Genomic DNA, 21025 nt, shown 5'->3' with positions numbered 1-21025 from the left:
GGTTGCAGGTTGCATCTGGGAGGTATAGCGAGACCCTCCTGAGTCAAATCCATGGGTCCTGAACACATAGATGATGGTTGGCAACCTTCAGCCTCGAAAGACTATGGTATAAGCTTACAGCACCAGGTATTCCCAGGCGGTCTCCCATCCAGGTACTAACCAGGCCTGACCCTGCTTAGCTTCCAAGATCAGATGAAATCGGGCATGTGCAGGGTACACACTCCTTTTTCAAGAAAATACCCAACAATATCATGAAATTCAACTTCTTCTTTTTATTTCATCATACTGAGACACAGAACAAGATAGCTCATATAAGCACTAGTGATCACAAGCTTTTCTGCCTTTGAAAGCTGTTCGAACCTCAATATAGCATTACTCCAAGCCTCTGGGCTTGTGTCAGCTCTTCTAATACCTGATTCATGATCTAAGGTCAACACAAACATGCTCAGAGGAGGCAAGATGAAGCACTTCTGAAAAAGAAGGGGGGGGAAAGGATGCCCAATCTGGTATTTTCTTCAAAGGATGCAAGTGTCAAAGGGCAAGGAATGCATCTGACAGCAGAACAAACATTGTGGTGGGGCGGAATGATTCCTGGGTAGCAATATCACACCCCCACAAAAGCACAACATCTCTCCTTCGTCCCAGGAACAATCTTAGAGAAAGGCAGAAGAGGTCCGAGACCAACCAACTGATCAATGTTGTGCCATTCAACTTTGGGAAGCACAAGAGCAAAATCTTATGAATTATCCAGAACGGCTATAAATCGCACCACTCTATATCACTCGCAGGGGCGACAATGAAAAATGAATGCAACAGTCGGTCTGAACAGGTAGCAGAGAACCTGCAGGGGCTTACATTTGATGCTACAATCTAGTTAGAAAGAAACTGGGGGAAGGGGAAGAACCAAGGTCATTTGATTGAGCAAGTTTAGTAGGGTCTGTATGTACTTCTAGAGAGGTAGCTGTATTAGTCTGCGGCAGGAATGACAACAAAGAGTTGCAAACATCTCAAAGACCAAACACATTTCGGGAGAAATTTTCAGGGACTAAAACTGGGGACAGGCCAAAGGTCACTCTGAAACTACTACAGTTGGACTTCAGTATCTTTAGGGCATCCGTTCCTGGGCCCCTCACGGAAACAAAAACCTGTGGATAACGGAAGATGCAGGTGGGGTCCACCTCTGGTTGCGAATGGAAGCACCTTCTGGATCCAAATGGAAGCATCATGTCTGGAAGGTGTTCTGAAGGAGGTCATGTCTGGAAGGTGTTCTGAAGCCCAAAGGAGGTGTTCTGCATGCAGCCTCTCCGAGCCTCAGAAAGCTCCCCAGAGGTGTCAGAAAGGCACCTCCTATTTTAGCAAAAATCAGCAGTGCCTTTCCAACACTTCCAGGAAGGTTTCTGAGGCTTGGAGACTACAAGTGTGGCCTCCCTGGACCTCAGAAAACCTCCTGGATGAGACCAGATGTTTCCGGTTGCTGCGGGAGGTCAGGTGCTTCCCTCCAGCATGGGTTTGGAATCTGTTCTGAGTCAAATCCATGGGTTCCAAACCTGCAAATAAAAAGAGGTCCATCTGTATGAGATTCAGTAGTGTTCTAAGGTCACTCCTGAATGTTCTGCCCAGTCTGGACTAGGCAATTTGAATTTTTTTTTTATCCATGTGTCCTCCCAGATTCAAATGTGAATCCAGTTTTGCATGAAACATGGATGGAATATCAAGTAAAAAAGCACAACTGAGTGCAAAAACTGTCCACACTGCATACAGTGGTACAAGACCCAATTTCACCACTGTCTCTGCCTCCCTCAGAAGCCACCATTTTGCAGTAGGTTCCACCCCCAACCACCAATTCCCCCTGGTAGCTCCACAGACTGACCAAAACAGAGTGGTCCTGTTCCTATGAAACTGTTTATGCTCTGAGATCAGTAACCAAGGCTATGTTCTAGGTGGCCCTGCTCCCAGAGTTTAGAACAATGCCTATTAGACACAGGAACTCCTTGTGGCAGCACCTTGATTGTAGAATGTTCCAAAGGGGTATTTGGTTGGCATCCCCCCTTTTAATTTTTCTTTCTAGCTTTTCAAAGTCAAGGGAAGACAACTTCATTTTTCTAGGAGCATTTAACCAATATTTTAATGCTGCTCTTGCTGTTTTATTACCGTTTAATTTTTGTTATGCCTGCTGATGGTTTTCATGGTTGGAATTTTTATTCTGCTTCTTGATTTGTGTTCGTGTTTTAACTGACTGATTTAATTACTATTGTCAGTTACTCTGGAAGTTGTTTTTGTACTAAAAGGCTGGATAGAATAATTTTAAATGCGTCAACTCGCTCACTGAGCTTCCCGGAGTTAAATATATTAAGGCTGAGTGAACGCTCACTGTTAACCAAGGCACCAACTTTCCTGCATGAGTTTTAATACTCAAGCCTAATTCAGAAGACAGAGGTGAACCACAGACAATGAGTTTTGGGTCTTGAATGCCTTCTCCTGCCCCCAGGTGACCAGATCACCACCACCACTTTTTTTTTTTGGAAACTTGACAATTTTGTTTTCGAAACTGAGAACTGATAAACTTCTGTTGTATGATTGCTTCCAGTTTTGTATGACACAAATGATGGGTAATGCCACATAGTCCCTAGAGCAGTGTTTCTCAAACCTTATGGGTTGGGGCACACTAGGTAGGTCACAAGCCAATTTCAGGTGGGTCTCCATTCATTTCAGTATTCAATTTTTAATATACTAGACTTGATGCTAGCATGGTATGTGACTGCATTGGCGAAATGTTGCAGATCTGTACTTTTAACAGGCTACTCCGTATATGCTCTCAACAATGATAGTAAATGGAACTTACTCCTGGGTAAGTGTGGGTAAGATTGCAGCCTAGGATTGTCAAAAATTTCTTGCATGATGATGTAACTTCCAGCCATGACACTTCCGGCGGGTCCTGACAGATTCTCATTCTAAAAAGTGGGTCCTGGTGCTAAAAGTTTGAGAACCACTGCCCTAGAGAGAGCCCAAAACCATCAAAAAGAACAGGTCAACAACTAGCCATTCATTCATTCGTTCTTCATTCATTCAATTTTTTATTCAGGATGTGATTCCTTCCCTCCTTTTGTCCTCACAACAATCTTGTGAAGGTAGGCGAGACTGAGAGAGAGAGAGTGACTGGCCCAAAGCCACCCAGGAAGCTTCTTGACTGAGTGGGGATTTTAACCTGGATCTCCCAGGTCCAAATTCAACTCCAGAACCACCACTGTATTGTGGCTCTCAAGGAGACTAAAGATACCTCCTCTTGAGGTTTCCCAGTTGAGGGCTTGTATCTGTTTATCCCACTGCCTCACCTTGGTTGTTTCAAGACCCAGATTCTCCAGAGTGCCCTTAAGATATCTTCATAAAATCATGGAAGGAACCCACAAGGTCCTCTAGTCCAACCCCCTACCTGAAGCAAGAAATCCTCCTAATTCATCTCTAGCAGGTGACTATTGAGCCTTTGCTTTAAGAAGCCCAGTGAGTGAGAATCCACTACCTCCCTTGGCAATCTGTTCCACTGCCCAACAGCCCTGACCAGCAAGAGTTTCTTCCTGATGTCCATCCGAAATCTCCTCTCTTGTAGTTTGCACCCAAATGGATCTCGTTCTACTCTCAGAGACAGTTGAGAACAAAATTGTTCCTTCTTCCATATGACAGCTCTTCAGGTATTTGAAGAGCGTTATCATTAGTCCAGTGGAGCTTCATAGGACTTCCATTAGCTTCACAGAGCCCATCTGCAATCATTCATCATCACCACACCTCTTTGCTTTTAAACCTAGTGTGAAATGCTGTACATGCCCCATCAATCCCGCCCCTGGAGAAGAGCCCTCATCAGGCATCTCAATTGTTCTAAAGACGGGAACACTTCTGCGGGAGATCTGTCAACATGTGGGATCTCGGACAGCCATTGGTGTTTCTACCTGCTGTTCTGGCAGTCGTTTTACCTCCGCCACACTGTGCATGAGGTGTAGAGAACCGGGTCGCTCTGATGACCCTGGCAATCGTGAACAGTTTATAAAATCCTTAATATACCATAAAGAAGCCCAAATTCCTAAATTACTATTCCTATGAAACACTTCTGATTTGCAGCGTTTCCGTAATTTATAGTGATTTAAATGACCTTACCACTTCATCTGAAATTTCTAGATCATGGGAAAGCTTCCAGTAAGCATTAATAACCATTTGATGTGCCAGAGTTCATTAGAGGCTAAAAATGTATTATAAAAAAGTCTCACTTCTCCTTTTACCATCCTTTAAGGGAGCATATTCCATTCATTTTACAATCTCTGCTCTTTTCCGTATCCGCGCCAACCACTCCTCCAATGTTGGCTTTGATGGCTCTCTCACAGAATTATAGAGTTGGGACCTAAAAGGTCATCTAGTCCAACCCCAACCTCTGATGATTCGCAACTAACATTTTGCAGCAATTAGTAAATCAGGTAGCATTTCCTGCTGTCTAATTGCAAAGTGCTGCCGTAGCCGCGCACCCAGGGCAGCTCAGGATTGGGCTGTCAGTCCCCCCCCCCAAAAAGTGGGGGGATTGGCCACCTGGGGGCAGGAGGAGGCATTCAAGACCCAAAGCTCATTGTCTGTGGTTCATCTCTGTCTTTTGAATTAGGCTTGAGCATTAAAACTCATGCAGGAAAGTTGGTACCTTGGTTAACAGTGAGTGTTCACCCAGCCTTAATATATTTAACTCCGGGAAGCTCAGTGAGTGAGTTGACGCATTTAAAATTATTCTATCCAGCCTTTTAGTATAAAACAGGTGAAAAAAGCAGAAGAGGTGAAAAAAAAGAAAAAAAAAAGGAAGAGGAAGAAAAAGTGACAAGAGAAAATAAATATTATGCAAAAGTTAGCTCTAGTTTATTTATTTAAAGGGATTTTTTACCTCCACCTGTCAGGTTTTATAACCCTCCCCAAGGTTTCTACAACAATGTTTAAAATAATAAAAGAAAACAAATAAAAACACAAAATTGAAGCAGAAGTTAAAATCATTTATAAAATTATTCACTAAAAGTTTAGCAGGTTTTTTGGGGGTTTTTTTAAAATTATATCTGCTCATTTAAAAGGAACAAGAGAGGTCACTGGACAGACCTACTCAGGTAAGGAGTTTTTGAAGGCCATCACAAGAGAAGGTTAGAGAACCTAGTGCAGAGAAGTTAGCTAATCAAGACAAATGAACCTTTGATCTGGCATCACTCAGGTTCTATTGCAGTGGTTCCCAATCTTTTTTTTTAAATTGGTGGCTCCCTTGACCCACTGGGCCATTGAGCGTGATTCTTCTTTAGGGCCACAATCCTACACACTGTATAGGGCAGTGGGGCTTTTTGTGAAGATCCCACAGCTCCCCAGGCTGGTTTCCGTGGCTCCCCAGGGAGCCACAACTCACAGTTTGGGAACCCTTGTTCTGTTGTCTTGTACACACAGACTCTGGAAGATTACACTGGGTAAATTCAGGAAACCACAGCTGGAAAATGTGCCACCCCAATTACCTGACTCACACTGTGGTTTCGGTACTCGAACTTGTGCTAGAAGTGACTGCATGGGGTGGTGGTGAACGGCTGATTCACACGTGTGAACGATCCCTTCAGTCTTCATTAAATCTTCATACGAACACACTCCAAGATCAACCTTCTCATGGGCTTTCCTTCTGCCCTTGTCTGTTAAGCAACACATGCACCGTCAACTTTATAAAGCGGATTTGGATGTCTTGCTAGAAGCTGGGGAAAGCTTATGTGGCAATGAATTAATGGAAGACACGCCAGTGCTATATATATCCAGCCTTTATATATACACACACACACACACACACCCACGCACCAAGGGACGATCATAGACTCCCTTGATCTAATCAATAGCTGCCACTCAGCTTCAACATGGTATTGTAACTTACAGATCTTCTTTCCCCCAAAGATATGTTATTTTGTGAGATATCAAATAAAACAAAAAGTACCGGCTTTTGACAGCTCACTCAAAAAGAATGATAATCAGATGAAGAGTTCACATGCTCCAGCGTTCCCCGGCGGACTTCGTACTAGGAAGATGTATGGATGGGTGGAATTTGCAAAGTCCTACTTTGCAATTGGTTTTAATTCCCCACAACGATCGAGAGTCACCATTCACTAGTTAGAGGAGCCAAAGGCACAAGTATCCAAGCAAATCCACCCACCCACCCCCACTCCCTTAGATTACCCATTATGATGCTATGGGGCATATGTCTTTCCTGGGGGGGGGATGTGCCCCTCCCAAAGGACACTTACTGATCTGTGTCTCACATTAGCAGCTGATTACAGCAACCAAAGGGGAAAAGGGAGTGCACATAAGAACAGCCCCACTGGATCAGGCCATAGGCCCATCTAGTCCAGCTTCCTGTATCTCACAGCAGCCCACCCAATGCCCCAGGGAGCACACCAGATCACAAGAGACCTGCAAGGCTTCCTGGGAATTGTAGTTAAGCATAAGAACAGCCCCACTGGATCAGGCATAGGCCCATCTAGTCCAGCTTCCTGTATCTCACAGCAGCCCACCCAATGCCCCAGGGAGCACACCAGATCACAAGAGACCTGCAAGGCTTTCTGGGAATTGTAGTTAAGCATAAGAACAGCCCCACTGGATCAGGCATAGGCCCATCTAGTCCAGCTTCCTGTATCTCACAGCGGCCCACCAAATGCCCCAGGGAGCACACCAGATCACAAGAGACCTGCAAGGCTTCCTGGGAATTGTAGTTAAGCATAAGAACAGCCCCACTGGATCAGGCCAAAGGCCCATCTAGTCCAGCTTCCCGTATCTCACAGTGGCCCACCAGATGCCCCAGGGAGCACACAAGACAACAGACATAGATGCACACAGACACAAAATCACACCACTCAAGTGCTTCGGCTCAGTGGCTTCACTAGGGTTTGCATCAACTGGTAAGGGAGGCCAGTGTGTCACCCCCATGATGGCCCCCCTCCCATGCAGTGGTTGGGGCAACGCTCCAGGTGATGGGTGTAGTGATGCACTATTTTCCTGCCCCTCAGGTTTTTTTTTGGCTATTACTTTTGATAGAATAGAGATATTTTGCCTTAGTTTGTTTCACTGCATTCTGCATGAAAATACACATTGAAGGATATATAACATGAAGGCATTATTCAAAAATACCAAGATTTTAAAAAAATTTGGCCAGTAGTGGTCTCACCCCACTGTGCGCGTCAGCCGGTGCTGCCCACACACCCTGCACACACTAGCAACACCATTCATTGCTTTTGCTTATTCTCCCAGAAAGGCTCCCCCACAAGTGGCTTCAATGAGGCTGAGGCCCACAACCTCTTACTCAAGGCCAGCACCAGGTATTAGAGGCAACTGCACTGCTGACTCAGGTTATTAGGTGACAGCAGCAGATCTTGTCTTCTCCCACCCTCCCCATCAGTGATTGGCAAGGGAATTTATGGTGGCTGGGAGGGGTGAAAGAGGTCGGACCATCTAAGTGGGAACTCCGCTGGGAATGGACTGCCTCCTATCTGGCTGATCTCGGACACAATCCTTGCCCTCACTCCATTTCACTAATTCTCAAGTGTGTTGGCAACCTTCAGTCTCGAAAGACTATGGTATCACGCTCTGAATGGTGGTTCTGGAACAGCATCTAGAGTGGCTGAAAAGGCCGATTCGGGAGTGACAATCCTTTCCACACTGGGAGCAAGTGCAGTCTGTCCCTGGTCTATCTCCCTGGCTATGGGCCTTCCTTCTTTGCCTCTTAGCCTCAGACTGTTGGCCAAGTGTCTCTTCAAACTGGGAAAGGCCATGCTGCACAGCCTGCCTCCAAGCGGGCTGCTCAGAGGCCAGGGTTTCCCACTTGTTGAGGTCCACTCCTAAGGCCTTCAGATCCCTCTTGCAGATGTCCTTGTATCGCAGCTGTGGTCTACCTGTAGGGCGCTTTCCTTGCACGAGTTCTCCATAGAGGAGATGCTTTGGGATCCGGCCATCATCCATTCTCACGATAAGACCGAGCCAATGCAGGCATCTCTGTTTTAGCAGTGCATGCATGCTAGGGATTCCAGCATGTTCCAGGACTGTGTTGTTTGGAAATTCCCAAGACCACATTTGAAAGGTGAGCAGGGCAGACTGATAACTTGTTGTTTTCAGGTCTACACCTGCATTTCTCTATATTTGTCATTTCTTAAGCTAGGACATGACTGCAATAATCAAATTTCAAAGACAGGATGAGTGTACTTTCAGATGTGTGTTGTGTATTCTCTTCTCCCAGCCTTCTCTAGAGAGAGTTCGGGTTTAGGGTTAGAACCTGGGACCTCCTCCATGTGAAATTCGAACCAGGGATGCTTGGGAATGGCTGGGTTGAGATCACTACATTCTGTGGTGTGGGAAGCACCACTGTTTTCTTCCCAACTTTTTATGCAGAGGAGGTAGAAAACCCCCAAGCCATGCTAACATTATGCTGACATAAGTGGGGCACCATCTTGAGCAGATCCAGAACTAGCACCAAGTTCTTTGTGGAGTAGGCAAAGCCAGGAGTTGGACCCCTTATGTGGTACTCATTCCTCTCCTCTTGGCTCATGTCAACACTGAATACAGGAGGAGAAGCTGTCAGTTCCTTATCACTCACTTTCCATCAGCCAACCACTTTCTCTCCAAAGCCTGGGAGAAAGCCTATTGGTTGGTGGGGAGCTACATCATGAACAAAGATACAAGACATACCATAACTGTGGAATGGCATATCTTTGATCTGTCCTGAGTGGGATAGAAAACCTTGGAAAACTAAGCTGGGAGAGGCTCAGGCTGCAATCCTAAGCATACTTACCTGGGAGTAAGCCCCACTGACTACCACAGGACTTACAATTGAGCAGACAGGTATAGGGTTGGGCTCTCAGTAGAGCCTAACCTGAACATAGACCAGGAATCGGGAACTTAAGGGAGAGAAAAACAAATAGAACAAGCCTTATTGTATTCGTAAACTCAGTGCTTTCAAAGTAAAACAGGTATTGATATTCCAGCCACACAAGGGCTCAGATCTATAAGGAAGTATATAAAGTGTATGTTATATGCATTAAGTAATCACACTGTGTTTTCGATAACTGGAAACCAGGTTTAGTGATGACCATAATTCACAAGCCATTTTTGCAAGAACCACAGTGCTTTATTACAATATAGTTATCCTGCTAAATTACACTTTACACAGTTGTGTGTGAGCGCTATAAATACACCCGTGCCGTGACTGCGGAGCACACATTCAAACTGCTTTTGGAAGCCTGGTGACATTTTCGATTTTTATGTTTGTTGCTTTTTTCGCGCGTCCCCCCCATATTCCGCTGATGCGTTTTCAATAGAAACGCAGACTGCCCCAAAGAACGATTGTTCTACATTTCCATTAAAAGCAATAACATTAAATAAACTCAGAGAGTTTAGTGGAGTTTTCACAGTCTACAGCGGTCCATTAAGTTGTCAAAATCTATGCCAGAAGCTCGGGGGGGAAAAAGCAGCTCGTACATTGCTCAAAACTTAAATAAAATAAAAGATTGAGGGCCCGATCCTCTCCAACTTTCCAGTGCCAATGTGGGTGCCATGCAGCCTCTAGGTAAGGGCACTAATGTTCTCTCACCTTGGGGAGGCCTCTGTGACTTCCCCCACCACCACAGGATGCAACTCACGCCCCATTGGCATGGCTGTATCAGTGCTGGGAAGGTGGATAGGATTGGGCCCTGAGATTATTTTACAGGTCAAAACAGCACAGAAACCCACAGCAGGTCCAAACTGTCACGATATCCGACACATATGTGATCCAGGTTCAAATCCCCCCTCAGCCATGAAGCTTCCTGGGTGACCTTGGGCCAGCCACTTCCTCTCAGCCTCACCTACCTCAAAGGGTTGTTGTGAGGACAAAAGGAGGGGAGCAGCTGTGTACACCGTCCTGAGCTCTTTGGAGGAAGGGTGGTATAAAAACGTGAAAAAAATAAAATAAATATGTGCCACCTGACGCAGGGGTGGCACATCAAATTCAGCCTTTTTTCCTTAACAGATGCCACAGGATTTGAAAAGAGGGGATCAGGACGCTGAACCTGAGGGTGGCCCTTGGCTTTCTAGTGTTCAAAGTAAGCTACTTACATCAGAGGAAGGGAATCTAAGGTGAGAGAGTCAAATACAGGAGTACCCAAGTGCCCGCAGGGGTTCAATTTCCGGACCCCCCCCACTGTTAATGGAAACTATGGATTTATAAATGCCCCCCCCCCCAGGCTTTCCTGGACCTTCTAATGCTGTATAAGGCATTAAAACTGTCACTTCCAGTTTGGGGGGGGGCAGAAGTAGCTTTTTTTTTTTACTTTTACAGGTCAGTCTGAGACCATGGACGGGCTCAGAGGATCCTTCAGAGCTCCCCTCAAGGATAAGTGAATCAATGGATACGGGATCTGTGGATGCGGGGGGCCCCCTGTATAAGATGGGGGTTCGGGTCTTTGACTTTTATCAGACGTGCTGCCACCATTCTACTTCCCTACTCCAATTTTAGATTTGAACGGAGGTGAAAGCACAGAAAATGAACCAAGATACACACTTCTGTGCCTTTATAATGGTAAAGCGTGTGCATCAAGCCTGTGTTTCGCAGTGCTGCCGCAAACGTTTCCAGAGTCCATGTATCTTGTGATATTTTTTAGCATGGAAAATATGTCCCTCTTCACTCAATTTATAGTAGCACTCTGCCAATTTTTTTTTTTTTTTGTAAGATGTTACAAAGATGTTCTTTTTTTGTTGCTGCCGCTGCTGTGAATGTTGCCATTTCAGGGCAAGGGAAACTCAGGTTCGCACCACCTCCTCTAACCCCTCTGCACATTTTTGTCACATTTTTTTCACAGCCTTTTTCCTGTCACTCTGTGATGCATCTCACACACACACACACACCCTCCACCTCTGAAAGGCTCGCTTTACAACAAGATCCTTGCTATCATACAATTGAACAGGATGACTGCCCATCAAATGTGATTAGGAGACAATGTCCACAAAGGTAAATGAGTCACTTGCCATTGCCCCAGTTTCATGGGCAGGGAAAGAACATGCTCCTATCACCAAGACAACGACACCAATGCCCCTCTTGCTGCATTGGAAGTTTCAGGCTCATCAATGCTTTTGCAGGAAGGTTTTTGCCCCTGTGAAGCACTAAGAACACAGTTCCTTGGACCCAAATCAGTCTTGGTCCACTGAATTCAGTATTGCCAACACTGACCACCAACAGCTCTCCAGGGGTCTTTCCAGGTCTTCTTGGGAAAAGCCAGCAACTGAACCTCAGGCTTGTAGCATGAAAAGAATGATCCACTGGGCTATGTCCCCTCCTCCACCACAAATGTCTGCTTATTCCTGCCTTCGATTCCTTTCCCTTTGCTTTCTCCCTGATGTGTCTCTAGATCACGGGTGTCAAACATAAGAACTGCGGACCAGATGCAGACCCTTGATCCGGCCCTCCCTGTTATAATTGGGCTCTCCCAGAGCTGCCCTTTCAGCAGCAAAGCTTCTGCAAAGGCTCTGGGAAGGAGAGAGAAGGAGGCATCAGAAGGCAAAGGATACTATGTGGGAAGGATCAGACCAAGAGGAGTGAGAGAGGGAGGTGCTGTTAAGTACTGGGAGAGCCCAGTTATCACAAGGGCTGCCCATTCAAGCACCACTTCTGCTAAGGCATCACCTTGCAGAGATCCTTAAGCTGCTGAGCCATCAAGTTGATTCTCAAGTGGCTGAAAGGGTGGCCCACATGACAGTTGGGCTCTTGAAAATGCGATCAAGATGTGCACATTTTCTCTTCTGCCGTTTGCACCTAATGAGTCCCAATGTGAGAACAAAGTGCCACCTTCTGGCCATCATCTGCTTAATGATATCACTTCCTGCTGAATGATGTCACTTTGGGTCCTCAGCAGGTGCCATGAATGCTATATGAAACAAGTTTGACACCCCTGCTCTGGATTGGAAGCAGGATGTACCCCTGAGGATGTACCCCTCAGTACATGATCCTCTCTCTCGATCCGTATAAAGCGTGATGCTCATTAATGTTGCCATCAACATCACCAAAGCAAAAAGCACTTTGTGGCCAATCAATGAACAGAGTTCATTGGAAGACATCTTCTCCTTTCACAGCCAAAGCAACAATGAATCAGACTCTGAAAAAAGTTATCCCATGCAAGGCAAATCACGGAAAGTCCTCCAAATTGGACCAACTCAGTATTGACTTGTCCCCACTCACAGCTCAAGACGGGCTTGATAGCAGCCTCTGAGTGTAACATCACGGCTCGTTGGGATCAAACAGTAGGAAGGACTTGCCACCGGTGAGTCAGAGATGATGTGGTAATTTATCCAGTTTGCCGACTCCATCGCAAGGAGCCAGGATCTATTAGTCATATTGATTCCGGATGTTCCACCTTTGATGGTACAGAACCACACCAAATGACAGAGTCAAGTTATCTACATTCATCACCGCTTTACCTCTGAAAGTAAATGAGCGCATCACGGCCGGGTGGCAACTCCGGTGTTCAATATCACCTATAAAGTTGGAGAGATAAAGTTCCCCCCGGCAAGAAAGCACCAAGAACACACTATTTGATGATGAGGGTTACGTGCTTGGGGATTATGAAGCCCGAGCCGTGCCAGGCTGTTTTATGCATTCAAGATAAAAAAGAGAGATGTGACTGTATATCGTCCTCGAGGTAGGGAGAATCAGAAGCGCCGCTTGCCTTCCGCAGGACGAGTCACATATATACTCGTAACACAGACACTGAAAAGGCACAGAGAAAGGGAAGGGGAAGGGCTAACTGAGATACAGTGCTTTTAATGTCCTGTTGAAAATGGGAAGTCTGTAATGTGGGGTCAAGCACTCGAGGTGCTGGCCTGGGGATTCAGGAAGAAGGGCCCAGACAAAACATTCACAGTCCAGGAAGAATAGTTACGCAAGCCATTTGCAAGGAAAGCAACCTTCTGGCCCGGGGTTTGCTCCCCCCACAATGTCACACTTGATATCAGCAGCCAGAGGTATCGGCAGCTTATCAGCCCAGGAAGATCAGCTGAGCTGGAGAGGTACAAGGGGTGGAGAATAATCCTGCCTTAGGCTCTTCAGTCAAGATAGCTAGTCATGCACATCCTGGTCTCTCCTGTCTTTATTCTGTCTGGTTCTTGAAGGGCATCCTTACACAATGACACCCCCCCTCCCCCAATCACCTAACAGTGCAATTCCATTCCCCCAATCCCGGGAACTGGTGTAAGTCTCTTGTGCCGGCTCCCAGCCATAGCAAATGTTCTATAAAGCACCTTCTCGACAACTCAGGAGGAGGAGAAGAGCTGATCCTGTGCCAAGAAGAGGTAGGTTTGTGCCAGCTCAGGCAGGCTGGCACAGGGGGTGGGAAAGGGCAGCAAGAGGGAGAAACAGAGACAGGGAGGGGAAATTTCTGGGTGGAAGGGCGGTGCCCCGGGAGCGAATAGGGCCTGGGATGGGAATGGGACCGGCTGCAACGGTGAGGGCCAGATCCCAACCCCCGTCCCCAGTCTGAGCGGCGTTACTTGACCACTCGGATTTGTGCCCGCAAAATTTCAGGTGTAGATCTGAGTAGCCCCATAGGGCTGTCTGGGGTGTTGCTTGGGGTAGGGGCAAAGAAATCCCCTTACTCCAAGTTGTGCCCCAAACCCGTGCTGGATACAACACAGGCCAGTTGGCCTGCCTGTTCCCGCGCAGGTTAGGATTGCGCCCTAATTGGACAGACATTTCTGCAAACTCCGGACACAGATACTAGTTGCCTGACTTTAAACTCATCAACTGAATTGGTTCACTCCAGCCTAGATTAGCGTCCAACTGTGTCATTAGATGCCTTTGTCCCTAGGAGTATGGGTTCGCTCCTTCCTTTCCTCCGTGGACAAAGGACACAAGCCCAGCTGACACAACCTGTTTTGTAGCCTATGGGGCACCTTGCTGTGACTTTTAAGTTTTAACAACATGTGCAATTTGCACACAGAGTTGGGAAAATCTGGAGTCACCATACAATTCTAGATTTTCTAACTCAACTTCTGAGCGATCACAACCCATACAGAAGCTAACAACGGGGCAGGTAGTCCATGTGGGGTTCCCATCATATGCCCCAATAGGCCCACTTGGTGGTGGCCCCATTGATTCTAGCTGACCACAAAGTTTCCACGCAGAAAATACTACCAGAATCAAAGTTCCTTCCTTAAACAAACAAAATAAACTTTATTGCTTAAGCCAGAGATAAGTCTTGTAGTCCCAAATCCTAACCAACTTTCCAGCAGTGCCATAGTTGTGCCAATGGGGTATGTGCTGCATTCTGCAGTGGGGGGGGGGGGTCAGTCACAGAGGCCTCCTCAAAGGAAGGGAACATTTGTTCCCTTACCTCAGAGCTGAAAAGTTGGCTAGGATTGTGCCCATAAAATCTTAATTCCATCTATTGCCACTTGAAGGACCACTAAAATCATCATCATCATCATCATCATCATCATCATCATCATCATCATCATCAATATAGCAATACCAGGTGAAAGTAGAGTAGAAAAAAAGAACTGGGGGAAAAACTGCAAAGATTTGCAAATAGAAATCAGAAGGTTGTGGCAGAAGAAGACCAGCGTAACCCCAGTGGTGATTTGCACCCTTGGTGAAATTCCAAAATATTTTGAAGATCACAACAGCTACAGAAATTACCATCAATAACTGCAAAGAAGCAGCTTTACTGGGAATAGCTTACATCTTGTGATGATATTTATAATAGCAAAATAGGGTACAAGTCTGGCAACCTAGGTCCTTGGCAGTTTCAGACCTACCACTGTATTCTATGGGGCAAATGCCCAGGGTGCGAAGCTGTAGGACCCCATGAAAGCCTCTCTGATATAGTGTCAGGGAACCTCAGAGAGGCTTCACCAACACAGCCTTGGGTCGTGCGAGGCTCCGTGAGCCTCAGGTGAGTGGAGGGAGCGGATTTGAGTGAGGGGGGTCAGTGACAGCCCATGGGGGGCACCACCTTTGCCCCAACGCATGGGGCTGGGGAGGTCTGCCGCTGGTCCCTGGAAAGGTATCTAGATAAAACAAACCAGACAGTAACACCTGTCTGACTGTGCAAAAATCTCTTATAACAACTATAATGGCCATCTATAGCACAACAGTATCCAGTGATGGGAACAGTTTGAAAGGCAGATGGGAGAAGGAACACACAATATCAATGTTTATTTCCAGCACACAATAGTGGACAAAAGTGATCCCGTTTCTGAGTGTGGCAACAAAGGAATCAGAAGCGATTCAACGATAAGTGGTGCTTCAAGACACATCAGAACAATGCCAGATAAGCCATTGCCACAGAATTCAAAAGAAAGGACATCAACAAAGAAAGGTGTCATCAGGGCGCTCAACTAAAGGAACATATGGGGGATGAAACAAAAAAAGGGAGTTTCTGCACTGTACAAAATGCCTGAATTAAATGCATTGAAAGACGCAGGAACTGAAATGGCACACAACTCCTTATCACTTGGGAAAAAAAAATCTCATCTCAAGTTCTGGCTGTAGCGATGCAGAAGATAACAACTTAACAACTTGGCAGATCGTAAAGCAAAGGAAAGGAGAGAAAAAGAGAGGCTGTTTTCTGTGTATCTGCATTATGTGCCTTTGAAGAAAGCAAATGATAAATAACTGGATCTACGCAGGAGTCAAGATGCAAGTCAAGTTGGGAGGTGGGGGGAGAGTGGGTGGGAAATGGAGATGCATTGGAATGTCAGTCACCGAGGGGGTAAAAAAAAAAATCTGCAGACTCAGATTGCAGACTCTCAGTGCAGAGAAGAAACAAACTATCTCCAGTAGCCTCTGCACCCAGCTAGTGTCAGGCAGGGAGTGTCTGTTTGCACAACCAAGGCACTAGACTGGGTTGAATGTTCACTTAATGATGTAATCACATAAGAACTGGGATCAGAGAACATATTCCATTGTAAAGGTTCCTTCCATCCCCTGATTTTACACACTGAAGAGGGGGGCAAAGTAGTTTAGCCCACCACTACTCCCTTCTCCAAATTTCCTCTTCATCCTCCTCTTTGTTCTCCAATTCTGAGACTGCAAAGAGGACAACCAGCAGCAGAGGTGGGTGATCAGACCAACAGTGGCCACCAACCTGCTACCCAAGGCAACCACCTCAGCTGGCCTCATGGATGGGCCAGCCCTAGATATGATTCAGTCCCCTGTTCTGTCAAAGCTAGGTGAGCAGATGGAGGTTCAAACTGAACGTGGTAGGGTTGTTGGCATCCTTCAGTCTCGGAAGACTGGCATCGCGCTCTGAATGGTGGTTCTGGAATAGTGTCCTCTCCAGTGCGCAAAGCCTGGGTAAAGTAGATATGGAGGATAGACTGCTACCCATGCAGCAAATCACCCCTCTCCACGTCGCTGAAATGGTCCAATGGAAAGGCAGAGGCCAATATGGTTGGTTCCAGCAGCGTCGCAGGAGTTGCCAGAACGTGACTGTGTTCAGCCATGAACTGCCTCAGGGATTTTGCCTCGAGGTTGACTCCTGAAGCCTTTTCCATAACTGGATGTAGCCACAAGGCAGTGGAGGTTTGGGGTCAGAGTTTTCCTTCTCTCAGATGAGCTGCCTTCTCAGGCGGATGAGTCCCATCTATCCGATGGCTGTTTAGTCGCCTCTTATGACAAGTACAGCCAAACTGAGGGCCTATTCTTATCCCCTAGCCCCCAGGGGTAAGGGTAGGGTAGCCACAGGCTTTTTATCCACATACCTACACTGCTCATGTATAAAACATGGTTGGGAGGTTTCAGTGTTTTCTGGATTTAGTGCACAATAAAAAATGGATCTGTGCTCATCTAAAGGCTACCACATTTCCTGCTGCTTCTGCCCTCTGCCTGACAAGAGACCTGCTCATTCAACAGAATACCAGCAGCTGTTCAGATAATGGCCGGTTTTAGTATTTTGAAAAGGCAGCACAGCCACTACTACTTTGTTGTAAAACAGCTCCATGTAAACTGTGATCTTTTGCACTGGGCAATGGCATCTCTAGGGTTTGTGTCACCTGATGCCGGAGGATATCATGGTACTCCCATGATGGACCTCCTCCCAAGCAGTGGGCGGGACAATGCACCATCACCCAACCCCTTCTGTGTTCTTTTTTTTTTAACTTTTGACAGAATAGAGATATTACAATTCCGTTTGTTTCATAGCATTCAACATGAAATTATACATCCAATGATACACAACATGATGATATGATTAAAAACAAATACCAAGATTTTAAAAATTTTGGCCGGTAGTGGTGTCACCCCCCCCCCGTCCCGCGTGCATCACCTAGTGTGGCCCACAGCCCCCACGCCCCTCTAGCAATGCCACTAGCACTGGGCACAAATAAAAGTGCACTTTTTTTTAGACCAGTAAATATGATAAATATGGTCTGACTTCGCAAACTTGCAAATCAAGCAGAGGTGCTGCTGAACAGCATCGGGACAGGGTGGTATTATTTCAGAGCTACGTGAAAACAGTAGAGCCTCAGCAAGATCTAAGCCCATCGATTCACGCTTGTGCAACATGAAAAGCTGAATTACAGGACGGCAACATTATTTGCGAGCCTCCCCGATTGTTTGCTTTTACTAATATGCAATTCAGCCTAAAGACTATTTACTAAAGTGACACGGTGTGGGCCTCTGTCTGCATCGCCAGCACTGCACTGGCCTCTTTTATCTGTAAATTAAGTTGATCCAGGCAAACAAACATCTGAGGCTTTAGAACTGGTTGATCAAACTCCCCCCCCCCCCTGCGGAATTAGCATTTTTGGAATTCATGAAAGTGCTTGTGACATCACCAAAGCCTAGAAGAGAAAAGTCCTTTACAATCACATAACAGAACAGACTGGAAAGGTGTGTGTGTGGGGGGAAGGGGGTTAGGGTTAGCTTCAGAGGGGGCAACATGCCCAATGTCATCTGATCTCAGAAGCTAAGCAGGGTTGGGCCTGGTTAGTACTTGGATGGGAGACCGCCTGGGAATACCAGGTGCTGTAGGCTTATACCATAGTCTTTCGAGACTGAAGGTTGCCAACCATCTCACTTCTGCAGCAGCTGTAGTCCCACAGGACTTGTATTCATAAAACCCATCCCATCCTCCTATATGCACAAACAGATGCACGTGCCTGATCTTGTCTGATCTCGGAAGCTAAGCAGGTCAGGCCTGGTTATTACTTGGATGGGAGACCGCCTGGGAATACCGGGTGCTGTAGGCTTATACCATAGTCTTTCGAGTCTGAAGGTTGCCAACCATCTCCCTATACTGAACACTATCTCCCGATCTTGTTTGAGCTTGGAAGCTAAGCAGGGTCGGGCCTGGTTAGTACTTGGATGGGAGACCACCTGGGAATACCGGGTGCTGTAGGCTTATACCATAGTCTTTCGAGACTGAAGGTTGCCAACCATCTCACTTCTGCAGCAACTGTAGTCCCACAGGACTTGTGTTCATAAAACCCATCCCATCCTCCTATATGCACAAACAGATGCACATGCCTGATCTTGTCTGATCTCGGAAGCTAAGAAGGTCAGGCCTGGTTAGTACTTGGATGGGAGACCGCCTGGGAATACCGGGTGCTGTAGGCTTCTACCATAGTCTTTCGAGACTGAAGGTTGCCAACCATTAATACCCCATAGTGGCATATTTATTTATTTTCCCCAGGGCTGAAAACCAAACAATTGGTCAGTGGCTTCCTCACATTCCAATGCACTAGTGTAGAAAGGAGCAGTGCTGGCCAAAGACCTCCTGATGGTCTTTGGCACATGCCACCCCTTACCTGATAATGTGGCAGCCTCTGCTCCTCCCACTCTCCAATGCTTTAGCTCAGCGCCTCTATATTTCTTTTTTCATTTCTGCCTTCCTCTTCCTTTTCCTGTCCGGGTTGTGTGAGGAGACATCGGAGGCGAGTGGGAAGAGGTAGGTGCTCCCATCTGCTAACTGATGTGACTTTTTCAGTTGGCCTCATGGATGGGCCGGTCCCTGTTGGGAAGGCTGGAGCACTACATAGATGGGACAATTTGATACATCACTCTCTCCTACCTGGTGACTGGCTGGTTAGGAAGAGGGGATGACAAGCAGAGAGGCTCACATGTTTGTGCCGCCACATCTCCCATCTTTCCTTGTTTTAAGCCATTTTTATATCTCGTAAGGTAGCTCTCATAAGGCCGTAGGAGTGGACCTCAACAGGTGGGAAACCCTGGCCTCTGAGCGGCCCGCTTGGAGGCAGGCTGTGCAGCATGGCCTTTCCCAGTTTGAAGAGACACTTGGCCAACAGACTGAGGCAAAGAGGCAAAGAAGGAAGGCCCATAGCCAGGGAGACAGACCAGGGACAGACTGCACTTGCTCCCAGTGTGGAAGGGATTGTCACTCCCGAATCGGCCTTTTCAGCCACACTAGACGCTGTCCCAGAACCACCTTTCAGAGCGCGATACCAGAGTCTTTCGAGACTGAAGGTTGCCAACAACAAGGTAGCTCACAAGAAAATAAAACAAAAACAACACACAAAACACAGTTAAAATGGAAGAAAAAGAACTAAAGGGCAGCATCAAATAACACTGAAATCCGCAACTAAAAATCCCTGCAACTGCTGGCAAACCTCATGCGCTTCCAAAAGCTGAACAAAAAGTCAGTTGTGTTTTTTTTTTACGCATCTCTGGAAGGAATGTATGGAAAGGAGGCGGAGGAGGTGACAAAGTGCTGGCGTATAGGGAAGAGCATTTGACTCAATGCCTCCGGTGCCAGGAAAACTTGAGAACTGTCCAAAACGGTTCAGCTTGACGCTTCGGTGTCGATGTGAATTGGCCCTCATGCATATATATGGCCTGACTTATCAGAACAAAGGAATGCGGAGCTGGAAGCTCTATGGCTGCCAGGAGCTCCCTGCCATTCATTTACATGTAGACCAAGTCTCCAAAGGTGATGAGTTATTAGCCCAAGTAGACTGCTTACCTTGATGTGAAGAGAATTAGCCTTATACACTGAGCCTTTATGGGACGTTTTATGATCCAAAGCAAATATGACCCATCAGGATTTACAGGTTTTATTAGCGGCAATAAGCATTTTACAGCCAACACCAGTAAATCAAGGTTTTATTGAGAACGCCACCATTTTGATCTGTGGAAAGCCATCAAAATGTCACCTTTTTATCGGACATCATTCCTAACTTTTATGAAAGATAGATTTTCCATTTAGCTGGCAAATGTAAAGTGCCAGAGTTCAAAATAATGAATTGATCTGGAAGGATATAAGTGGAATCCACCTGCACAGGGGTTAATTCCCAGACTGGTCAGGCTTTTTTTTTTTTTTTTTTTTTTTGGGGGGGGGGAGGGAGAACCATAACAAAACCAACATGTGCACAAAGTGAATAGGAAAGGACAGGCAGTTACTTCTAGAGCTTTTAATCCTCTATCTAATAACATCTTTTCTCTCCTTCGATCTCCGTGATTAAGTGCCTAAGATCTTAATGATCAAATGAGAAATCAACCGAGTACCATGCCCAAAGGAGACAACACATATTGAATAGATATCAGCCCTACTCAGGCATTATAATTAGGAGGAAGTGAGCAAGCAAATGAGGAGCAAGCCCCACCCCATGCTGACATGGTCCCAAAGTCCTGCCTTCAATCACCATGCCTATAGCATTTGTGCTTTTGGTTGGCAACCTTCAGTCTGGAAAGACTATGGTATAAGCCTACAGCACCCGGTATTCCCAAGCGGTCTCCCATCCAAGTACTAACCAGGCCTGACCCTGCTTAGCTTCCAAGATCAGACAAGATCGGGCATCTGCAGGGTAACAGTTGCTGTACATGGATACTGAACCCAGGGAGAGATTTCCTCCATGCTTAAGAAGATTGAGTTACATATCAGTGGGGATCAGAGCTTCAGGGGTGTTGTAGTCATTTGGCAGGCCTTGCTACCAGTTGCATGGACAGTGTTCACATGATTACAACCCTTGAGTGTAGTAGTTGACTTCTCCATAACTGTGGGAGTCTCCTTTCGGAGTC

The 21025-nt window shown here is 46.4% G+C and overlaps 1 protein-coding gene and 1 pseudogene across 1 annotated transcript in view; both read right to left on the bottom strand.

Annotated features, from left to right (window-relative positions):
• The window catches only part of UNC5D (unc-5 netrin receptor D), a 224785-nt gene that overhangs the window by 137505 nt on the left and 66255 nt on the right, over nt 1-21025 (bottom strand). The window lies entirely within an intron of this gene.
• On the bottom strand, nt 20710-20829 carry LOC136662736 (5S ribosomal RNA; annotated as a pseudogene).

Source organism: Tiliqua scincoides, chromosome 11, assembly GCF_035046505.1.
Source record: "Tiliqua scincoides isolate rTilSci1 chromosome 11, rTilSci1.hap2, whole genome shotgun sequence".
NCBI lineage: Eukaryota > Metazoa > Chordata > Lepidosauria > Squamata > Scincidae > Tiliqua > Tiliqua scincoides.
This window is presented reverse-complemented; position numbering and strand designations above follow the sequence as displayed.